We start from the raw sequence: 22,465 nt of genomic DNA, 5'->3' as shown, positions 1-22,465 counted from the left end.
TGACCAATGATGCTGACTGTCCCTCGTCTGATGCCGTCTCATCTTTGTCTTCCTCATTGTCTTCTGTCATTCATGGTGGCTGAGGATCATGCTGCTCTGTCTCATCTTCCTCCTCCTCACTACTCCTCTGTTGCTCTCCTACCATCTATTTCGCTCCTTCTGCAGTACTTTTCTTCTTAAAATAAGAATATATGTTGAATTTCTCTTCATTATCTGAAAATTAACTTTCACAAACAGCAACTAAGGACTTTAGGTAACTCTGAGGAAACAGGACAAAAACACATCCAAATTGTTATGATCAGTGTGAGCAGGGGGGCGTGGCTGACTTTTTCCCTGGTGCCTCCCTACATGGCACACCTGATCCTCATCTCATCAATGTCATTAAATGCCTGACCCTGTTGCTTCTCCCTGCCGGATTATCACTTTTCCATTGCTCTACGTTTCTGTGGTTTTCTAGTCTGGCTCCCTGTTTTAGCTGCCTGTCTAATTCTGTTCCTTGTCCTGTGAGGAATGAACTGTGAAACTGCCCTCGGAGTCAGATTCTGCTTTGGGGTCCTACCACTCACCATAACAAAAATGTTGCAGTAACACAACAACCAGTGTTTAAACAGTGCCATGAAATGAGAGGCGCGTGTAACAGGGACATCCTTTTAACGTATTAATAAAAAGTAATGGCACATCCACCACCGCTGATGATGGGGAGTATTTGCACCAAGTGTTTGCACACGATACAGATCAGGTGATCTAAAGTGAAGGTAAAGGGTTGTTGAAAGACACCACAGAAAATATATAACAGGCATGAAAAGAAATGTAGTGTTTTGGGATGTGTGATTGTGTGTGTGTGTGTGTGTGCTGAAACCGGTGCTCGCGCAATGCAGGAAGGGAGAGGGGCTGAGGGTGTAGAGCGCATACACACACGCTCAGTCGCCGTTTTGGAGTAAAGGAGACAAAAATAAAGAAAGTTCCTCTTAACCCTAGTGGTATCTTAGATGACCCCACCCTAACATTGACGTGTTCTCCCTACCATGTCAAAGGTGGATAAAGGTGGAAAGATTTCATGTAATCCATGGACACCAGTGAAGATCACAAATCATTGAAGAAAAAAGGTTCAGCTCACTGTCTAGTGGGTCTAGATGACCCACTATACACACACTTATTGTGTGAAAACCATGTAAGGAATTGTTGAAAGAAGACCAAATGAAAGAGTCCAATCTCTGCTGAACAGCTTGAAGGTTGAAAAGTTTCTCAGGCTGAAAGTTTGCAGAAGTTTACAGTTTTTAGAGAGAACAAAACTTTCAGAGTTGAACACCTCCTCTTCCATTTCTATGATATACAGAGATTTTGTTCATTATAAAGCATTTTATTACCAAAGCATAAACACACTTTTCCTGATTGATCTCAATGTTTTGATACCAAAATGACCAAAAAATCAAAGCTGATCAAAAATAAAATTCATCCATCATCTTTGCTTATTTGATCCTGAGTCCCAGGATTTACTGACAGTCATAAATCAATGTATTTGTTGCTGCTGCCTTCATGAAAAGGCTGGAATTCATAGATGAAGCCACATTGCAGAGGAATCATCAGAGTCTTTGTTGTCTTTGTCCAACATTCCTGTGTCCAGGAAAGAGGTGGACATTTTCCAGTAGATGAACAACACCCACAGACATGTTGCTCCTCCCAAACAGGAAGTCATGTCAATTCAAAACACTCAAAGAAAAGCTCAACTGTTTTCATTAATTATGTGCAGCTACTTGGATTCTGCATACTCAGCATAAACATGTTTTTTCTTTCTTGATGATCCAGAAAAAATAGATCAAACTAAACAAAAAGATGAAGTTTAATTTCTTGAAGGTGAAAACTCTGATAATCAGAAAACACTGAAATCAGAACAGTGATCTTTAATAAAGTCTTTCAAACTGAACATGAACAGTTACTTTAAACCCAAAAACAATGAAAAATGAATCTTGTCCACTTGAGAAACTATTCAGTGAGTCTCTACTGTTTGAATGGATCTCCACCTGAAGGCTGATGCTCAACTAGACCCTCAGCAACCAAACCAGCAGATGCAGTTAGTTGTTGACTAAAGGAAGAGATTCTCTGACTCCTGTTTCTCTGCATCTAAACATCCAAAAAGCTTCTCTTTTCTTCAGTAGATCCATGTCAGTCCAACTGTTAGAACAGTTTCAAGCTGTTTCAGCTCCAAGAAATCCAAACCTCAGAGTCAGAACTCGGAATATTCAAAAATGATCAAACAGATCAAACTTTTGTATTCAACTTTTCAATGTTGATGTGGATACAGTGTTGTTGTTAGACACTGATGCTATCAAGCTACAAAGTTATGATGAAATGCCAAAGAATTGTTCTGTCTGTCACTGTGTTTTCAGGGACCAGTTTAAAGTCTGACAATATTTTTAAACACAGGACTTTAAGACTCTCTGTTTTTAATGTGTTTAAAACATTTCCTCACTCACGGATCTTCCTGGTTCTCTGTGTGGGGCATGACGTCACGTCTCATGTTATTTTGCTTGGTCCGGAAATGGGGGTCCTCGTGTCGTCACAACCGCATGTCCAGCGTCTGGTTCTGCTTCACCCTTCCTCCTTTGGGGGCAGCTGGTGTGTGGGCAGTCACAGTGCTCTGTGTTCCCCAGAGAGTCCAGCCTTAGCCTTCAGGGAACTAACATCAGCCACCCTTGTGTATGTGTCAGCTTTGTATGCGGCTCAGTCTTTTCAAGCTGATATTTCTTATTTTCTCTCTGGTTGGTTTAGGGGTTTCAGGCTGGTTTGTGGGGGCTATGTGATGGGCTCTTTCTAGGGCCCCGTTTTCCTGTTTTCAAGTCAGCCCCTAAGAGTGGCCACTCTGAAGTATTCAGGTTTGAAGCGACTTATATTAGACCTATCTGTGCCTCACAGTTCATCCATTCTGAGCATCAGCTTGCTAATTCCCTGTGATCCTTTCTGTTTTTTTTTTGCACTTCGGCTGAAGTAAGACATATGATCCTCCACCCGTCTAGATTTATTTCTGCCATAAAATGCTAGCCTCTCTGCCCACTATAAAATTTTAAAATTTAGATTAAATTTCAAATTTTATCCCTGGCTTACCCCTGTGGTTAGGGGGGGTCGTAAAGAATACTACCAACGTATTCCCTGCGTGTCGTAAAAGGCGACTAAAAGGGACGGAGCGAGAGGACTGGGAATCCTCTCCCCTGTAACTACATTCCTAATTACGGACAGGGTAGAGTTGGGAAGGGGAGATTACCTCCCCAAACCCTTAAGATTGGGTCGTTGAATGTGCGGGGGTGTAGTACAGACGGAAGCAAAAGAGATCTGATTGGAAGGATGTTTGAAAGGAGAGGAATGAGCGTGTTAGCACTGAGTGAGACAAAGATGAAAGGGAAGGGTGAGTGTGTGTTTGGAAGTGTGAGTGGGAGAATGTCTGGTGTAGAGAGCGGGAGAGCAAGAGAAGGTGTGGCTTTGCTGGTGAGCTGTGAGGTGAGACGATGTGTGGTTGAATGGAAGGAGGTTTCACCAAGACTGATGTGGGTCAAAGTGAAATTTCGGAAGGAGCTGTGGGTGTTTGTGAGTGCATATGGTCCTGGCAGTGAGAGGAATGAAGAGGAGAGAGTGACCTTCTGGAACGACTTGGATGAGTGCTTGCAAGGATTTGGAGCAAATGTGAATGTAGTGCTGATGGGAGATCTGAATGCTAGAGTGGGTGATGAGAAAATTGAGGGTGTTGTTGGCGGGCATGGTGTTCCTGGAAAGAATGATAATGGTGAGAGACTGATAGGAATGTGCACTGAAAGAGAGATGGTGATTGGGAATACATGGTTCAGAAAGAAAGAGATCCATAAGTATACGTGGGTGAGGCAGAGTGGTGGAAGAGTGATTGATAAAGCACTGATGGATTATGTGGTGGTTTCAAAGGTTGCATGTAGTAGATTGCTGGATGTAAGTGTGAGGAGGGGAGAGTGTGGAGGCATGTCTGATCACTTTTTGGTGGAAGGAAGGTTGCGTGTGGGTATGCCATGGGTGAGATCGAGAAAGAGTGGGGAGGCAAGAAAAGTTCTGAGAGTGAGTGTTTTGAAGAACAGAGAGAAAATGTGTGAGTATCAGAAGGAATTAGGTGGCAAGTGGAATATGGTGAAGGAGCAAATGGTTGTTGGAGTGGAGGAAGAATGGCAACAGTTCAAAAGTGCAGTGGTTGGAAGTGCAGAGGAAGTGTGTGGTGTGAGACGTGTTGGGGGTGGTCTAAGAAAGGGAAGTGAATGGTGGTGCGAGGATGTAAGGTTGGCTGTAGTTGAGAAGAGATGTGCGTATGAAGTATGGCTGCAGAGAAAGGACAGGGAGTCATATGAGTGTTATAAGGAGAAGAAAAGGGATGCTAAGAGAGCTGTGCGTGAGGCAAGAGCGGCTGCGGACGAAAGGTGGGGCAGACAGTTGACTGATAATTTTCGAGAGAACAAGAAAATGTTTTGGAAGGAGGTGAAGAGGGTGCGAAAGGGAGTGTCGGGGAGGGAGGAGAAAGTGAAAACAGAGGATGGAAGGATGTTGAATGAGGGGAATGCAGTAAGAAAAAGATGGGCAGAGTATTTCGAGAGGCTGCTGAATGTGGAGGAAGATCGGGATGCTGTGATTGAGATGGATGGAAGGGAAAGTAGACTGAATGTGTTGGGAGAGTTGAATGAAACGTTGATTACAGGAGAGGAAGTGGAGCAAGCTGTGGGAAAGTTGAAAGGAGGAAAGGCTGCAGGTGTGGATGGCTGTGCTGGGGAATGCCTGAAGTGTGGTGGAGCGATCGTGATTGAGTGGCTAGTGAGATTGTTGAATGTGTGTTTTGCAAATGGGCAGGTGCCGCTTGATTGGATGAGTGCGTGTGTGGTTCCCCTGTACAAGGGTAAGGGTGATAAGTATGAATGTGGTAGTTTTAGGGGTATTAGTCTGTTGAGTGTTGTAGGCAAAGTATATGGGAGAGTGCTGATTAATAGGGTAGTGGAGGGAACTGAGTGCATGATTGGTGAAGAGCAGTGTGGTTTCAGGAAAGGTAGAGGGTGTGTGGATCAGGTGTTTGTTGTGAGACAGGTGTGTGAAAAGTTTTTGGCTAAGGGGAGGGAGGTGTTTTGGGCATTCATGGATTTAGAGAAGGCGTATGATAGGATTGATAGAGAGGCGTTGTGGGTGGTGTTGAGTATGTATGGTATTGATGGTAGATTGTTGGAAGGTGTGAAGAGTTTCTATAGACACAGTAGAGCGTGTGTGAGAGTGGGAAATAGCATGAGTGAGTGGTTTCCTGTGAGGGTTGGTCTGCGTCAGGGATGCGTGATGTCTCCGTGGTTGTTTAACGTGTATATGGATGGTGTGGTAAAAGAGGTGAATGAAAGGGTGTCGGGTACGGGTGTGAGAATGGTGAATACTGACGGCAGCGAATGGAGTGTGAATCAGCTGCTGTTTGCAGATGATACTGCACTAGTGGCTGACTCAGAAGAGAACTTGGGACGTCTGGTTGAGGAGTTTGGAAGGGTGTGCGACAGAAGGAAGTTGAGAGTGAATGTGGAAAAGAGTAAGGTGATGAGGTGTACGAGGTTAAAGGGTGAACGTAGATTGAATGTGGCATTAAATGGGGAGTTGTTGGAAGAGGTAGAGTGTTTTCAGTATTTAGGGTCGTGTGTCTGTGTGGATGGTGGAATGGGGGGAGAGGTAGAGTTTAGAATGAATGAAGTACGAAAGATATGGGGGGGAATGAAGAGAGTGTTTGAATGTAGATCACTGGGAAAGGATGCAAAAAGGAGATTGTATGAGGGTGTGGTGGTGCCTGCAGCGTTATATGGGGCTGAAACATGGAGTCTGAAAGTGGCGGAAAAGAGGAAGCTGAATGTAATTGAGATGAGATGTTTGAGGAGTATGTGTGGTGTGACGCGTATGGATCGTGTGAGAAACGAAGTCATCCGAGAGAGAACTGGTGTGACGCGAGAGTTGGCTGAAAGAGCAGAGCAAAAGGCACTGGGATGGTTTGGACATGTTGAAAGAATGGAAAGGGAGCGATTGGTGAAAAAGGTATATGAATCTGATGTGAGTGGAGTGAGAATGAGAGGAAGACCGCGAATGGGATGGACAGAGGGTGTAAAAAGAGCGTTGAATGCAAGAGGGATGACTGTGGTGCAGGGGAGAGAGGCTGCTCAGGACAGGGATGGGTGGAGAGAGTTTGTGTATGGATGAATGGATGGGTGTGGTAGAGGTCTGGTCTTGGGATGAAGCGGCAAGGGGAAACCAGCCTTGGCTGAGGCCCTGCAGTGGAGGTGCCCACACTGGGCTGTGCAGCTGACCCTGGTGCAGTGTGGTGTGGCTTAGACCAGATCTCAGACCAGTCGCACGCACATACGCACACACGCACTCACACACTGAAGGAGGAGGGTTTGGGGAAGAGACAGAGGGAGCTAAAATTGTGTGCCTTGTCTAGGCTACCCCACCTTGGTGGGACACAGCCTTGGTAAATAATAATAATAATAATAATCCCTGGCCATAGAAACCATATCGCTGATGAGCTCTAGCTTCAAATTCCAAGATTTAAAATTTGTGTCCACAAGCCAATTCTCAATCTGCCCTGATTTCAAGCAGATGACACTCTAAGAAGAGTATCTCCATTTAGAGACTTGTTGTCATCCGCCTCTTAATGCATGAGGTTCAACCCAGCTAAAATACTATTAAAACTTATGATCTCTCATTGATCTCAAATTTTTCGTCATTTGAGACAGACGTGCCAATTAATATTTCAGTAGTCTGTGCTTTTGTTGTCCACCTATTTAAGAACCGCTGATATCAAGGGCAAAGCATCAAATCCAGCCGAGCTGCAGTACATTACCACATGAGATGTCAAACTTCCTCATCTACGAATCACCTTGGACACCTTTCCATTCGCCTGCTCCTCAATGACCTTCTAAGGTGTGTCCCTCCAGAAATGAAAAAAAGGTTACCTCTCCCTTTCCCATTGGTGCATATAACATTTCACTGTCTATTCTCTGTCGGAATCTGCTTCTGATGGTTTTCTATGGTGCGATGACTCCACTGTTTATTACCAGCATCTTTGTAACAATACAAAGCCCCCTTCCCTTGGGAGAGTTCTGCATCTTTACTGTCATTGACACAATGACAATAATTAAACATTTTGTTATGTTTTCCAGTTTTTTTGTTATTTAATTTAAAACATAATCACCTGAAGGCACAATGATGCTATCTCTAATAAATCTGTCTTTGTTTTCTCAGCATTTTTTTATCTGAGTTTACAGTTAATGTGGCCGGTCATCACCAACTACAGGGGTTGTCAAGTAACTACAGACCATCGGAGTGCAGCGCTAGCACTGTGAGGAAGTCCTTTATCCAGGCACATGTGAAGGGGGGGCAGGCCTAAAGTGTCCAGTTTTTTGATCAGTACGTCCGGGATGATCGTATTGAAGGCAGAGCTATAGTCCACAAAGAGCATCCGGACATAGCTCTGCTGCTTCTCCAGGTAGCTCAGCGCAGCAATGAAGGACCAGCGAAGGTGATGGCCGGTCTGTGTTGTATGCAAACTGGTGGGGGTCGAGGTCTGGGGGGAGGTGATCGTTGATGTGCCGGAGGACCAGTCTCTCAAAGCACCTTATGATTACTGGAGTGAGCGCCACCGAACGGTAGTCGTTGAGGCAGGAAATGGGAGACTTCTTCGGCACTGGGATGATGGTGGCAGATTTCAGACAGGAAGGTATCACTGCCTGGGCCAGAGAAAGGTTGAAGATCTCTGTGAAGATGGGTGCGAAACGAGGAGCACATGCTCCAAGGACTTTGCCAGGAACTCCATCTGGTTCACCTGCCTTTCTGGGGTTCACTGCTAGGAGCGCCTTCCAGACGTTGTCCTCAGTCAGAGTGAGTGGCGTGATTGGAGAAGTGGATCTGGTGGAGCTGGATGGGATTGGGGGTGGGACTGGGGCTTGTGCGGCAGAATTCTGTTTTGGAGCTTCAAAGTGTGCAAAGAAGTTGTTCAGCTCCTCTGCTAGCGCTCCACTCAGTCTGTAGCTACTTGACAACCCCTGTAGTTGGTGATGTCATGTATGCCCTTCCACTGACCGGCCCCAGGTTGTGAGGCTGGGCCCCCACCTCTCCCCTACACGCACACTAAGCACTGACTGCCCACAGGGCTGTGTGCTTCGCCCACTCCTGTACTGCCTCTACACCCACGACTGCAGTCCGCACCATGACAGCAACCTCATCGTGAAGTTTGCTGATGACACCACAGTCGTCGGACTCATCTCAAAGGGAGACGATGCAGCCTACAGGAAGGAGGTCCTGAAGCTGGCAGCTTGGTGCTCAGACAACAACTTAGCTCTGAACACCAAGAAAACCAAGGAAATCATTGTGGACTTCAGGAGGCACAGCACCGACCCAGCTCCCCTCTACATCAATGGAGAGCGTGTGGAGAGGGTCAACACCTTCCTGTTTCTGGGAGTTGTATTTTCCAACAACATCTCCTGGACATTTCCCACCCTGGCTCTAGACTGTTTGACCTGTTGCTCTCAGGAAGGCGCTACAGGTGCATCAGATCAAGGACAAACCGCCTCAAAAACAGTTTTTTTCCCTGAAGCCATGACCATGATCAGTGACTAAAAAATAAAATTTCAGCTCTAACCTACAACACAGCAGACAACACAATTTCTAAAAGTTCCAGAGTCTCTGTCCTGGACTTTTAGGAACTGATCCTTCCAGAATGTGAATGTGGATTTGAGCTTCTTCATGGTCTACATCTGCAGTTTTCATTGAATCAGCTTCTCTAGTTTCAGAAACACAAACTGCTCTGGTTCAGAGAAATGTTCTGTTCAGACAGAATGGGATTGAAACCCAAAGTGTGGTTTTCTCAGAGGAGCAGAGATCTTTCTGCTTCTGTTTGACTGCATGAAAGCAGCAGAGACCAGAAGTGAGACAGAAACTCTGAGAGTGGAAGTGAGCTCTGAATGCTGAATGTGTCTGTGTTTGGACTCCCAGCAGAACTGTGCTGCTCTCTCATGTTCCTGTGGTTTCAGGAGGAGCAGAAGAAAACAGACTGATGGACTTCAGAATAACTGAACACGTGCACAACTCTACATTTCCTCTTTCATGCTGTCACTTTCTGCATGAATCTTTCATCTAATAACTGCAGGAATATTTGTCATTTTCTTCTCTCATTTCACACAGCAGTTCACCAAGTTCCTCCACTGCAGACAGAGACAGTCATGTTGATCTGAACATTAGAGAAACTCATCATGGAGCTGAAATATGATCCTGATTCACTCAGATGACACTTTAACAGCACACAGGTTTTTGGAGCACACTTTCTCACTGTGTGGGTACATTTTTGGATCTGGAACTGGACTGTTTGTAACGGGTAAGAAGAACCATTTCTGCTCCTTCAGCTGTTTGATTGTAGAAAATGTGTTTCAAGTCAGTTTCTGCTGCTTCAGCTTCACATGTTAGTTTGTTCATCATTAGCAGAGAATTCATCAAGCAGCCATTGTTCCAGAAGAAAAGCTGAATCATTTCTGCAAACATGTTGAAATCTCACTGAACAACTAAACTGATTCTTGATTTCTGCAAATCTGAGTGATGTTCCAAATATTTAAAGTTTGATGATCTCACTGATTCTGGAACATCTGCTGGTTTCTGAGAACAAGATCAGATCTGAGCTTCAACTGAATTGAACTGAAGTTTGGAAACAAAACTGAATAAAATGATCATGTTGAAGTAAATCAAGATTCACAAAAAGTTGTAAAAATTGATCTTGACTTTTAACTTGTTTAAACTAAATTGAAATTATAAATTATACATAAATTTGAAAAATACAAAGCACTTTGCACAATTTAAGTTTGAGTGTTTACTAAAGTAATAATCATTTAAAAATTGATTTTTCAGATTAATTAATGATCATAACATTTTATTAGCGTTTCTTTGTGAAATATTTAGAATATAAAATGTCTGGCAATCAAGAAAGTCATTAATGTGAAATGAAACGGTTTATTTGACAAACTTGATGTGTTTTTTGGTCTCTTTTTTCTTTCTTGAATGTTTTCAAAAATGTGAGGTTAGGTTATAAGCTGTTTCATAGATTCAAAGTAAAATAAAATAAAATTTTAGACCAGCAAACCAAAAGAAGATCATTTGTTTTTTTTAATAAAATGACTAAAGTTCTGGATGATGTGTAAGGGTTAATGGCCGACAAAGTATGCAGTATCACTTTTAAACCCACGCTGTGGAAGCCTAAACCGTCCGGCGTGAAACGGAGGATAGTTGCTTCCGCGAAGTGCGTTACAAAGTAATAATGCACACTTTGAAGGCCATTAACCCGCTTATACCATGGTCACAAAAGAAATAAAGAGTAACCAATTTTTAGTCCTTAATTCTTGTTTTTTTTTTATTCCAACTTGGATCACTTTTCTCACAAAAAGCAAAGTATTTATAAATAGTTTGCGTCGCCCAGCACCACCGCTGCAGTCAAGATTTGATATATATATGCTGATCTTTCCAATGGGCTGAATAAAGCATCAGTTCAGAGAGAAAGTTCACCCCTTAACGCTTGTTTTTGTCCAAATGATGAAGCAAAAGGTTGATTTAAAGAAGCCTGCACAGTGATAAAAAACATTTAAGCTAGGTGACCGGAACTTCTTTTTTCACCGTGCGGTTATCAGGTTTTAACGCACATCCAGCAGCCAATCAGAATCAAGTATTCACCCGGACCATGGCATAAAAAAGATTTTTTGAAATGTTAAAAAATATAAAAATGTTATCATAGAGTGACAAATAAATCGATTAACAAACTTCAAATTCAGCATTTTTAATATTTTCAATCACATATTTAATGTTTAATTTCCAAATTTCTAAAGATGTTTTTCTTCCAAATGAGTTAGTCTGAGTGTAGAAATGATCTGCAGCCGTCGTGTCTCCTGATGACGGTTTGATGTGAAGCTGAATCCAGTGAGTGAAGTGAACTTTGTGCTGCATTGATGAGGAGTTTAGTGATCAGAGTTCATGGAGTTTCCAGGATCAGACTGAATGGACTTCTGGAAGCTGCTGTTGACTGTGTGAGTGTGTGTCTGTGCTGCTTGTTGCTGCTGTCAAACTTCAGATGAGTCCGTAGTGAAGCCCGTGGTGAGCGTGTACCCAGCAGCATCCAGAGTCCATGTGGAGGGGAGCAGCTCCCTGCTGTGTCTGGCCTCAGCCATGTTTCCTCCTGTGGTCCAGTTCTCCTGGAAAAGACAGAAGAACAACGGACCACTGGAGGACCTGACCTCTGAAGAGCAGCTGGATCTCAGAGAGTCGGGACGCAGCGCCTCCATCCTGCTGCTCCATCAGCAAGAGGACAGCTCCTATAAATACATCTGCTCCGTCAAACATGAGGGGGGCACAGTGGAGGCCCAAACACAACAAGGTAATGAAGGCTTGGTGACTGTGTTCAACAGAGATTCAGCTTCATGCTGACTCTTTCTGACTCTTTCTCTGTTTCAGAGGTTCCTGCACTTCCAGCTGCAGGTTCCACAGCAGCTCCAACATCCCATCCAGCAGCTCCAACATCCCATCCAGCATCTTCCAGCATTCTAGCAGAGGGAACAGCCTCTGTTCCTCCTCTGGACCTGGTGAAGCTGTCCTTCCAGTCTGAGTGCAGGGTGAAGCTGCTCTGCCTGCTGTACTCAGTGCTGATAGTGAAGAGTCTGGTGTACTGCTGTGGACTCTCTCTGCTGATGATCCTCAGAAACAAGGGAGCATCCACCAACTCCAGACATGCTGAATGACTGTTTTCTGCTCGTCTTTTCTCTCCATCAAATCTCCTCCTTTCATCTCATTCATCACTTTGATCACAGTTCTCAAATGTTCTTCATGACTTGCTGTAGATCCTTCATCAAACTGTGTCAGCTGTGTTGTAGAGATGGAACTTTGCAGTTTTCTGATTTTTCATTTACATTTTCTGTTTATACACATTGATCCATATTCTTACATTTTATTTGCAACAATATTCTCAATAAACTCAAAGTCAATTTTCCTGTTTGAAGACATTTAACTGTAAGTTTGTGATTCTTTCAAGAACATCAACAAATCAAAAGTTTCCATGCAGCAGAATAAAGACAGAGAGCAGAGAGGAGGGAGGTTGATGAGTGAACAGCAGCAGATATGAATCTGCTCTCAGTGGTTTGGATTACAGGAAATGCTGCTGACAGACAATCAAACTGCCTGCAGATGTGTGTGTTTGTGCTCTGCAGCCTTCACACCCTGAACTCTGGCTACACAATTGAAAACAAACACAAAAGAAATACACAAACATTATTTTTGTTTTTTCTGATTATGGCAAATATTCTCCTGTTTTCTGTTTTAGACATTGGTTTCAGTAAATATAGAATCACAAATCCCGAAATTCATGTATTCATATTTTATTTCTTCATGAGGATTCTGAATTCAGAGCTTTAAATGAATCATCACTTCCATTGTCTCTAATCATGGGTAGAGGAGAGAGGGTAAAGAGGGGAAGATGGAGAGGATAAAAACAAAAAATCATGAACCAGAAAGAAAATCTAAAAATAGACAACAACTAAAGTTGTTTGAAACTCAACATTATTAATGCTGTTCTATACAGTGGACTGAGGCGTTGTTCTGAGGTTCACCACTAGATGGCGCCCTCGTTGTTTGAGTAAATCCAATTCTAAATTGTAAACAGAAGTAAACAGAGCAGCAAACACAATATTTTAAAGAGCAGTTTGGGTTTCTAAGCATAAGTGTGCGTCCATGAGAGCAGTGAGACAATTTTTGTGTTTGTTTAGAGTAAAATCTGTTTGTTTTTGGTGTGGACATTTTCTGCTCACTTAACAAGGGGTAACATCAGGTAAAAGTACAGAATTAGAATTTTACATACAATTGTTTTATTCAAACAAAAAAGACTGTTTTGGTTTTTAACAACATGTGAAGTTCCTGAATAAAAAAGTTTCACTCAAACATCTTATTATTTTGTCCTAATGAGGACATTGAAAACATCAGAGAAAAATCTTCATGAAATCAATGAGAACCAAAGAAAAAACTGGAATCTTGTCTTTGACGATCAGGTCAAAAGTTTTCAAACAAAGATCTCCTGAAATGTTTCTAATGGAGGAAAACAGACTTCATGGTTTAGAATCTTCCATTAAAAAGTAACTGAAATATCTCTGAAACCATTACTTTTCATTTAAAGCAGCTGGAGAGCGCCCCCACATGGCTGTTTAGGAACTTCCCTGTGTTAACAGATGAGAATCATTGATATTTTTCTCTAGACATAAAGAGTGTAGAAAACATTTCAAGCAGCTTCCAGCATCAACATGAGTTCATCATGGATCACAGAGATTCATCAAGAAACAGAACATGAATTGATACTTGTGTATTTTCTCCACAGCTGTTAAACAGCAGATAACCGTGTGTGTTTGTGAGTTCAGCATCAAGCTGAGTGTGTTTGTGGAACATGAATGTGTTGGAGTGTTTGTGCATCATGTGACCCAGATTCTCTTCATCTGCTGTCAGATTCAAATCAGGAAGATGAAACCACACAGCAGCTTCAGCTGAGCTGTCCGTCTGCAGCAGCAGTCTTCTCTGTGAGCTGCAGGGGCTGATGGGAGCTTGGAGGAGGAGTCCCAAAGAACGTGGTCCTGCTCTCATCTCACAGCTCTCAGGTCCTTCTTTGTCCTCAGCTGCATCAGAACACCACTTCTCCTCAGGTTGAGCAGAGGAAACACGGCTGAACAAAATGCTTTTCCTCCCAGCTGCTGCTCTGTGCTGTCTGTGTTCAGGTGAGTGTTTGCAGCCAATCAGGAGCCAACCAGGTCTACCTGGAACAAACACTGTCATCCTGACCTTCACCTGTCTGTCTGTGTCTCTGCAGCACTGGTTGCCATGGCAGCAGAGCTGATTCAGGAGGATTTAACATTGACCAGGAGAGTTGGTCAAAGTGTCTCTTTCAGTTGTGGAGGAATTCAGGAGTGTGGTAACAGCTACAGACGCTGGTACCAGAAGAAAGAAACAGAAACATTCAGAGTGATTCTTAGGTTTGATGAAAGAAATGGTGAAACATATAAAGGTTACGGTCATCCTCAACAAGATGATTTCACAGCTGAAAAAACCCAGAGTGGATGTGAATTGAAGATCAATAAAGTCAAAGTGGATCATTCAGCCTCCTACTACTGCAGCTGCTGGAAATCTAGTCTCCACAGTGAGAAATGATCCCTGCAGGCTGAACAAAAACCTGCAGATGAACAGATGTTAGTGTTTGTGACAGAAAGAGAGCAGGAAACCACAGCCAGGTTCACATGTTTCACCTCCGTCTCACACAGAATCAAGGAGACAAACAAAATAAAATAAAAACAAACCATCCCATTGCCCCCCCCCTCCCCTCCATTGACACATTGACCCCACACACAATGAATCCAGACATGAAATCATGACTGTAGTTCTAAAAGAAACTCATGGCTTTACTCTGCAGCAAATGAAATGAAATCCTGAAATCATGAACCTGTTCTAATTCCTTTGTTCCTTTGTCCAAATGTGTGGAGAATAAATGATCTCTTTCTGAGTTTCCTGAATGCAGAAACCAGAGTGACAGCTTCTGCAGACACAGAAACTCAGAAATCAGTGAGTCTGAAAAAGCTGAGCTTTCAGTCTGCTTTCAATGCAGTGATTAGCAGCTGCTCAGAGAAACACACAAAACAAAGAAGACTGTGGATCTGGCAAAGTTCTGACAGTTTGTTTTTTCCAGATGATTCCTTGATGGACTGGTCACCATCTTCTGTCCTTTTGTCCACCTGCTAAACCTCCAGAAAAGTCCACATAGCTGTCAATGCTTAGTCAGCCTTTAGAGAATCATGTAAGATGATTACATTCAGTTTTGTACATTAAATCTAAATCCCACATTGTTATCAGTGTGTTTGTTTTTAGAGGGTAACTGAGTCCTGTCTGAACTTCATCTGATTGATTCTCCTGTTAAAGTCTTTAATATTTATTTTCAGGGACGGTTCTGGTCAGTCTGGCGCCCTGGATGAAACACTGGACCCCCCCAGCCCCGCCCCTAAAAATTCAAAGCCTGCATACATACAGATACAAAAACAAAATATTGAATTTATGTTATTTTTTTACTTATCAAAAGTAAATTTACTTGTATTTTGAATTCACAACTAAGATTCATCGTGTAAGTTAGTTCACACTTTACTTGCATCAGTTTATGTTTTCTTTTTAAAAACTCCTGGTAAAAATCACATCAAAACAGCAGAAAAGAAAAGAAATAAATCCACCATTAAGCTAAATAACAATACTAGTCTATTTAGGTGCAAATATTTATTAGGCATTTGGCAAATGGTCCTCAAATTTGACTCAAATGGTAAATTTAGTATCATTTGGCGTCTAGCGAGTCTTAATTTCAGATAACGTCTGCTTATCTTTTTCTTTGGAGCATTTTTCTTTTTCTTTTCTGTCTAAACTGAACACCTGATGCTTTCTTGAATCTTTTATTCTTTATCCACAACCTGACAACCTTTAATAGACTTTTCTGTCCATCAAACAAGACGAGTGAAGTGATGGATATAAAATCATTTTGACAAAGATTATCATTTATTATGGTCCGCAGCATTCACAGACTGTAAGGATTATATTGTAACTGTTAACACTCAAAAAGGTTCAAAACGTCAAAAAATCAAGTCAAAAGTCACCGAAATCACAGAACGACAGGGCAATTGTGTAACACAGCAAAAATGCACACACACGCGCACAACATCACTGCAAAAACATCAAAATTGTCATCGCAAAAATGACGACAAAAACACAAAAAGCCCTCAAAGGAAGGGCATAAAGCCAAAAAGACATGCCCAGCCTATAGTAATAGACAAGCTGCATTGAAATAAGAAATCCTGACCGCAAAAACTTCAATAATGTTTTTTGAATGTTGTTTTATTCTTCTTTCTAACGGCGTCTTTGAGATCAAATTTGACCCCCGCCTCATACCAGAAAACTCACCAAAATTGGCACACATCTGGGATAAATGTGAAATGAATTTTCGACAAAGAGAACCATACAACGCCACTTGCGGCTTTAATTTATTAATTACATTTTCATTGTTTTACATGATCCAGTGCAGTCAATAAAATATACTCATTTTCTGAATGAAAAATGATTCATTTCCTTGTTTGGAAGCAGCAGTGTGCTGTGGGTCTGGAATCAGAAGCGGTGAGTCTCATCCTCTCTTTCCTCGTCCTTCTACCTGCTTTCCCTCTCAGAGTCAGACTATCTGTTCTGTTGACTTGATAGTAGGGACGCCCTAGAGCAGTGGTGGACAAACTTTCTGACTCATGAGCAACAGATGCTTCTAAAGTTTGACAGAAGGGCCGGTCCAGGAGCAGATGTGGGGAGTGTTTTGGTAATCCACCTGATAGGAGAAAGAAAGAAGATAGAATGTGGATGAAAAGAAGTTTTAATGTTGATTGAAAATTAACATTCTGCGGTTTTATTTCAAAACTAAGACTTTTGTTCTCATTTTAGTCCCAATTGCACCAAAGGGTTGATGTCCCTCAGGGACAAAAACAAACTTAGAGAAATGCTGCGTTCATGCGCTGTTGGAATGATCAGAAAAATGACTATCAGACCCAGAAAACACACATGAATGTCAGAAAAACAACAAATCTTCCAAAACCACATGAATGTAGAACAACTTTCTGCATCTAAACTAAAGTCAAGGTCAATTTGTAATGTTCCATCTATGGGGAGACACTGATATTGAGCCGTCAAAGAGAACCTCCAGATTTCTAACAGCAATAGAGTCAGCTGGAGAGCTGCTCTCTGGTTTTGATAACTCATTAAAAAAAACAATATATATTTACAGTAGAAGTTATGTGACAAACAGTATTAGACGGATCAAATTTGCTTTTAATGATTGAAATGTTAAATCCAGAAAAATCTAATTGTTTGTCAGAATCCTGAACCTGCTGAACTGCAGACAGATTTCTGTGTTTATTCTATTGTAAGTTGAAGAAACAGTGATGAAGATGTCAAAGTCTTCATCAGTGTCATGGTGGCCTGTCAGACTCCTCCCCCTCCCAGCTCTGCTCCAGACTCTCAGCTGTGACTCATCACCTCATCCACGCACCTGCTACTTAAGGAGACTCACCTCAAGCATTCTTCGCCAGATCGTTAAACCTGATGGTGCTAAACTCACCTCATGCCTTGTCTGGCCCTCTGTGTCATGTTGCCTCGCTTACCTTCTGTTGCTGTGCTTCAGGTCTGCCTTTCCCACGAGAGTCTCCCGAGTCCTCAGCCGACGCGAGCAGAAGCTGAATCCCTCACGCTCCTCAAGAACTCCTGCCACGCCACCGTCAAGAACTCCAGCCACGTTGCAGTCAAAAGACTCCATTCACGCCACTGCTGTGAGCTCCGGTCACGCCGCTGTAAGATCTCCGTGCTCACCTTGTTCTACGAGCCGCTGTCAAGCTGCACGCCGCTCTCCCCTACTGGATCCGCTAGCCCCTTCAAAATAAAACTAGTTACTTACCTTTTCACATACCTGCCTCTTCCTTCCGGGTTGCAGCATCTGGGTCCACCTTGATCTGATCATGACAATCAGTCTGTGAGAGTCAAGCTGTTGTTGTTGTTGTGTTTGTAAACATTCATCGATTCCACTCTAAACAGGTTGTGTTTGTTAAGAAGACCCAAAGTTTTTGCAGAAACTCAGCTTCCAGCTCTTTGCTCCAAACATCTGGATGCTGTTTTGTGACCTTAAGTCTGATATAGATAGATGGATAGAATTTATTCCAGACTCATGGTCCAATCAGTAAAAAGGAGTACACAGACCTACCACATTTAAAAAAATACAATGTCAAGAATACACAAGCTGAGGTATAGTGTATAGTTACGGTTAATAAAAAAGTTAATAAAAAATACTTAATGAAAATAAATTGAATAAAAAGGATAATAAATACCAAGATAAAAAGATTACATATAGATACCACACTATAAAACCTTAATTACAAAGACAAGTACAAAGACAGTCCCTCCAGTGTTTCCATAGATTTGACCGGAAACGTATTGCACTAAATCTAATGTTGCTTATAACCAAGATGAGAGTATTCTCTGAAGCGTTTAACCTGCAGATAAATTTGAACATAAGCGAGCACATGCAAGCCCAGAGAGTGTTAATTCTGAGTGAAACGAAAAGCGAACTAGCACTTGTCCTCCTTGGCTTTTTTAAAAGCACTCTGACAGCATCATTGTACGCCGCCTGCAGCTTTCTCCTACTGGCACTTTTATAGTCGCCCAAGACAAGTCTTCTGAAATGATATGCCCAAGATAGTTGATCTTATTAGTACACACAAGCACAGCATTTGACAGGTAAAAATCAGAGAATTTTTGGTTTTTGTCTTCTTTTGTCCGAGAGATCATAAACAGACTTTTTTGTGCATTAAAATGATGTCATTATCAATCCCATAAGCAGAACAGATGTTAAGCAATTGTTGAAGACCAGCAGTACTTGGACTCAACACAACTATATCATCAGCATACATCAAATGGTTGATAATTAGATCTCCAGCCACACAACCAGTGTGACAGGCGTTAAGTTTAAGAGAAAATTCATCCAAATATAAATTAAACAGAATAGGAGAGAGAATGCCCCCTTGTTTCACCCCGTTGGTGGATTTAAAAGGTTCTGACACCTGGTTTCCCCATTTAACCTGCTTTGTTTGTTGAGCATATCAATACGGCAGAATACGCACAACACATTTGGGTACACCTCTCTTCGTCAGTTTCATAAATAATTTCTTATGATTTACCCTGTCTGCTTTAGAGGCATCTAAAAAACACAGAAAAACAGAGGAATTTAGACTCCTATATTTGTAAATCATTTCTTTAAGAGTATATATATAGACACGTCAGTACCAAGCTTTTCTTTGAACCCAAATTGATTGTGAGTCGTTTTCACAAACTCTGTAATCATGTCCAGCAGGATTATCTCAAAGAGTTTAGATAGAATACTAGGCAGAGCAATTGGTCTGTAGTTTTCAGTGCAACCAATCTTTCCAGCTTTGTTTTTTAACACTGGTACTAACATTACAGCTATCAGAGTCTGGTAAAAATCCATGAACAAGAAAAGCTGTAAAACACATTGCAAGTAGTGGAGTTCCCCTTCCACTGGCAAACTTCACATGCTCAGAAGATACCCCATCAAGTCCAGTAGCTTTGTTATTAGACAGTCTGGAGATGGCTTGGTGAACATTATGTATTGTGATTATACCAGTGGTATCAGCATCATTGACTACATACAGATCAGTCTGGACACAGTTGAATGTTCTTATGTAGTGTTGTCGCCACAGCTCTAAAATATTTTCAGTGCCAGAGGCCCCGTCTACCAAACATGGAATTGTTTTTATGCCAGCAGTATTAACTTTCACTTCTTTCCAGAAGTTTCCAGAAGAGTCAGCTCTCATTGCCTGGTTGTTTTTACAAATAAAACGTATTGCATACTTATATCTTGCATTGGTAACCCGTTTTTGCTCAAAAACTGGCCCATGCCTTGGTTTCCCAGCGAGAACCCATTCCTTTGAGGCTTCTCGTGCTCTTAAGAATTACTACTAGCTACTAGAATCAAGCAAAGATTTTGTTATATTCTTGTACAGAGAGGAGATAGCAGAGACATGAGCAGGGTTTTTGCAATTTCCACTTCTACATGTAATTGCTTCTCTAGGCAGAGAAATGGAACTTAATAATGTATCTGAATATACAGAGTACAATGACACTTCATCTTTTGAGAGAGTGCTCCAATCCAAATATGAGGAACGATCAGGATTGTACCTTTGCCTCAAAGGTAAACTCAGCAAATTTATTTGCATCCCAAAAGGAATATGGTCAGCAAATGACAGTTCATAAAAAAATCGTAATGTTTGTAACCCACTTAGAAAAAGCATTTATTTTTGCCACAGGTTTTTAAAGGGTTAATTTTCCTACTGGCAATTAAAGGGTTAATTTTTCCTTTGCGGTAGAGATGGTTTGGCCCTCCAGGCATACCATGGAGGGCTCTGTGGAGGGTGCCATCTTGTGTCTGCGTGTTTTTTTTCTTGCAAGCATGAGGCAGAGAAGGAGCTGCGTGACCAGCAGAGAAAGATCGGCAGTGTTATAGACGGAAGCAGAAAAATAATTTAAAGAGTTAAAAGAAGCTACTTTTTGTTTTTTGAGATCGGTTACGTTGTGTGCCGAAAGAACATTTTCAGAGCGGCTACGTTGTGAACGCGTGTCGTGTTTAAGAATTCTTGGAAACTCCGGTGAGTAGGAAAGAGTTGTATATGGAGTTGACGGTTATGTTTTAAATTAAATTCTGTTAAAAAGGGGAACAAAACAATTCGGAGTATGTAAAAAATGTTAATTTGTGTATTAACTGTGTTATAAATGTTTACTTTATTTGATCTCTTTCTGGTATACATATGCGTGAATATGTACTTTTGAAAAGTTAATTGAAAAGGTGGTTGAAGTATTCATTGTTTAAAAAGAATTGTATTATACAATGGTTATAATAATTTTATTTGTTAAAACTTTATTCATACAGTTATTTTTTCAGATTTGTGGAAAGGGAAATTCCTTTTACTAATAGTAATACTTGTTAAAAGGATTACTTAATTTTTTGTTCGTAAATTGGTTTTGGTGAACTACTAAAAAAAAGAAAACCATAAAAACAATTTCCAAATTACAGGGAAAAGATATTGAGTCTATTGAAAGATGAAATCTCACTTGAAATATAGATTATAATGTGTCTGATTTATTCTGTACTATGTGCAGAATTGTTTTTGATGACCCTCAATTGTAGCTCGGACTACAATTCTTCGTTGGAAGTGGATGGCGAGCCAGGCGTAGAACGAGAGTATCCTGTTGAAGATTGACGTACAGTGTGGCCAGCTGTTACTGATTCCCATCAACAGGATTGAACCCAATCTGACAGGACAAGAGATAAGGAATATTCCTATACACATTCATTTATCCTACCCGGGTAGAGAACAAATTGAGTGCACAAACGAGACAAAGGACAATTTATTTTATACTATTTTTTATAAAGCTGATTTATTTTGTAAAAGAAATTCAGTTTAGGAAGAAATTATTGTTTATGTTGTTGTTCTATTTTGTGTTGTGAAAGGTAATGTAATAAACCTGCCCTCTGTTATTTAAACACATTGTTGTTTTTTCTTCTCTTCATAAATAGAACCTAGTAACTTTGTGTAGCTTTTGCTGGTTAAGTTTGACACAAGTGCTACATGTTAGTCAGGGAGGCATGAGCATCAGCTGTTGTGATACAATGGTCTAACCAGGAAGTCATATGCCATGCTTCATTAATGTGTGTAAAACTATCTTCAGGCAGCAAGATTTCAGATGAGAGTGTCAGACCATTATCCACACATAAATGTTTCAAATGATTCGCAAAAATAGATTTGTTGTCAGAGACGTCAGAGTTCCTATCACCAATAACAAACACATTTAAAAATGTATAATCTTGCATAAAACAGTTAATAAAAGCAAGCCTATTAAGAAACTCTGTTTCATTTTGATGACACTCATAGGGGGTGTACACATTGAGGATGACACATTCCTTGCCGTTCTGTGTTGAGTGTATAGCTATACACCAGTCCACTTCCATCCTTCTGATATTTATACAGGAATCAAGTCTTTTATCCCAGAGGATGGCTACTCCCCCTGATATTCGACCTCTTATTATTCCATCACAAATATCCCTCGTGGACTCCCCAGCCCCATGGAAATTGTCATGTATTGAGTTTAATCCCTCCAAGTCCTGCTTTGTTAAAAAGGTCTCTTGTAAACAAAGCACATCACATTTTTCCAGCAGTTGGTCTACAACAACTCGGCGGGCTCGGTCCTCTGAACTCTGACCCAAACGCAGGCCACGACGGTTTAGGAGAGTACTCTTAAATCCATCAGTTCAGCTTTAAGGCACTGCTGCGCTACCAGGAGGTGAAGCCCCGCCCCTCAGCTTGCTTGGAAGCGCGATATCAAGCAGTGTAATATCCATATCGCAAAAGTCAGCAAAAATCGCAATAAATGGTTACTTTAAATGTGCTAATACAATCCTATGGCAGCTTGAAGCATTTAACGAATCAAATAAATCCATTTATGCATTTGACCAATTGGATGGACCCTTTCCGATGTTGACCAATCAGATGAGCCCTTTTATGTTAGATGTTTGCCTCCTACGTCAACAAGGGTCATTTGGAGTATCATTTTTTAAACTGTTGCAATGAGATGGTAATGATGTTTTTGGTTGTTTTGCTATTTGTTTATATACCGCAAATTATATCGTTATCGCAATATTGATCACTAATATCGCACATCGCAAGTTTTGCTCATATCGTGCAGCCCTACATGTCAGCCACATTATTGCACTCAGCTGAGACTTTGAAGGATGCATATCTATTATTAACAGTGT

General features: G+C 41.5%; 1 long non-coding RNA gene across 1 annotated transcript; it reads right to left on the bottom strand.

Moving 5' to 3' along the window:
• Nucleotides 1–16,062: 16,062 nt before the first annotated feature.
• Nucleotides 16,063–17,389, bottom strand: LOC144986694 (uncharacterized). The gene is made up of 2 exons (XR_013650548.1): nucleotides 17,250–17,389; nucleotides 16,063–16,420 (listed from the first exon to the last, which is right to left on the bottom strand). It is a non-coding gene; the product is annotated as an uncharacterized LOC144986694 (long non-coding RNA).
• Nucleotides 17,390–22,465: the final 5,076 nt, after the last annotated feature.

Source organism: Oryzias latipes, chromosome 17, assembly GCF_053564925.1.
Source record: "Oryzias latipes strain Hd-rR chromosome 17, Olatipes_Hd-rR_3.1".
NCBI lineage: Eukaryota > Metazoa > Chordata > Actinopteri > Beloniformes > Adrianichthyidae > Oryzias > Oryzias latipes.
Note: the sequence above shows the minus strand (reverse complement) of the source record. Positions and strands in the feature narration are given on the sequence as shown.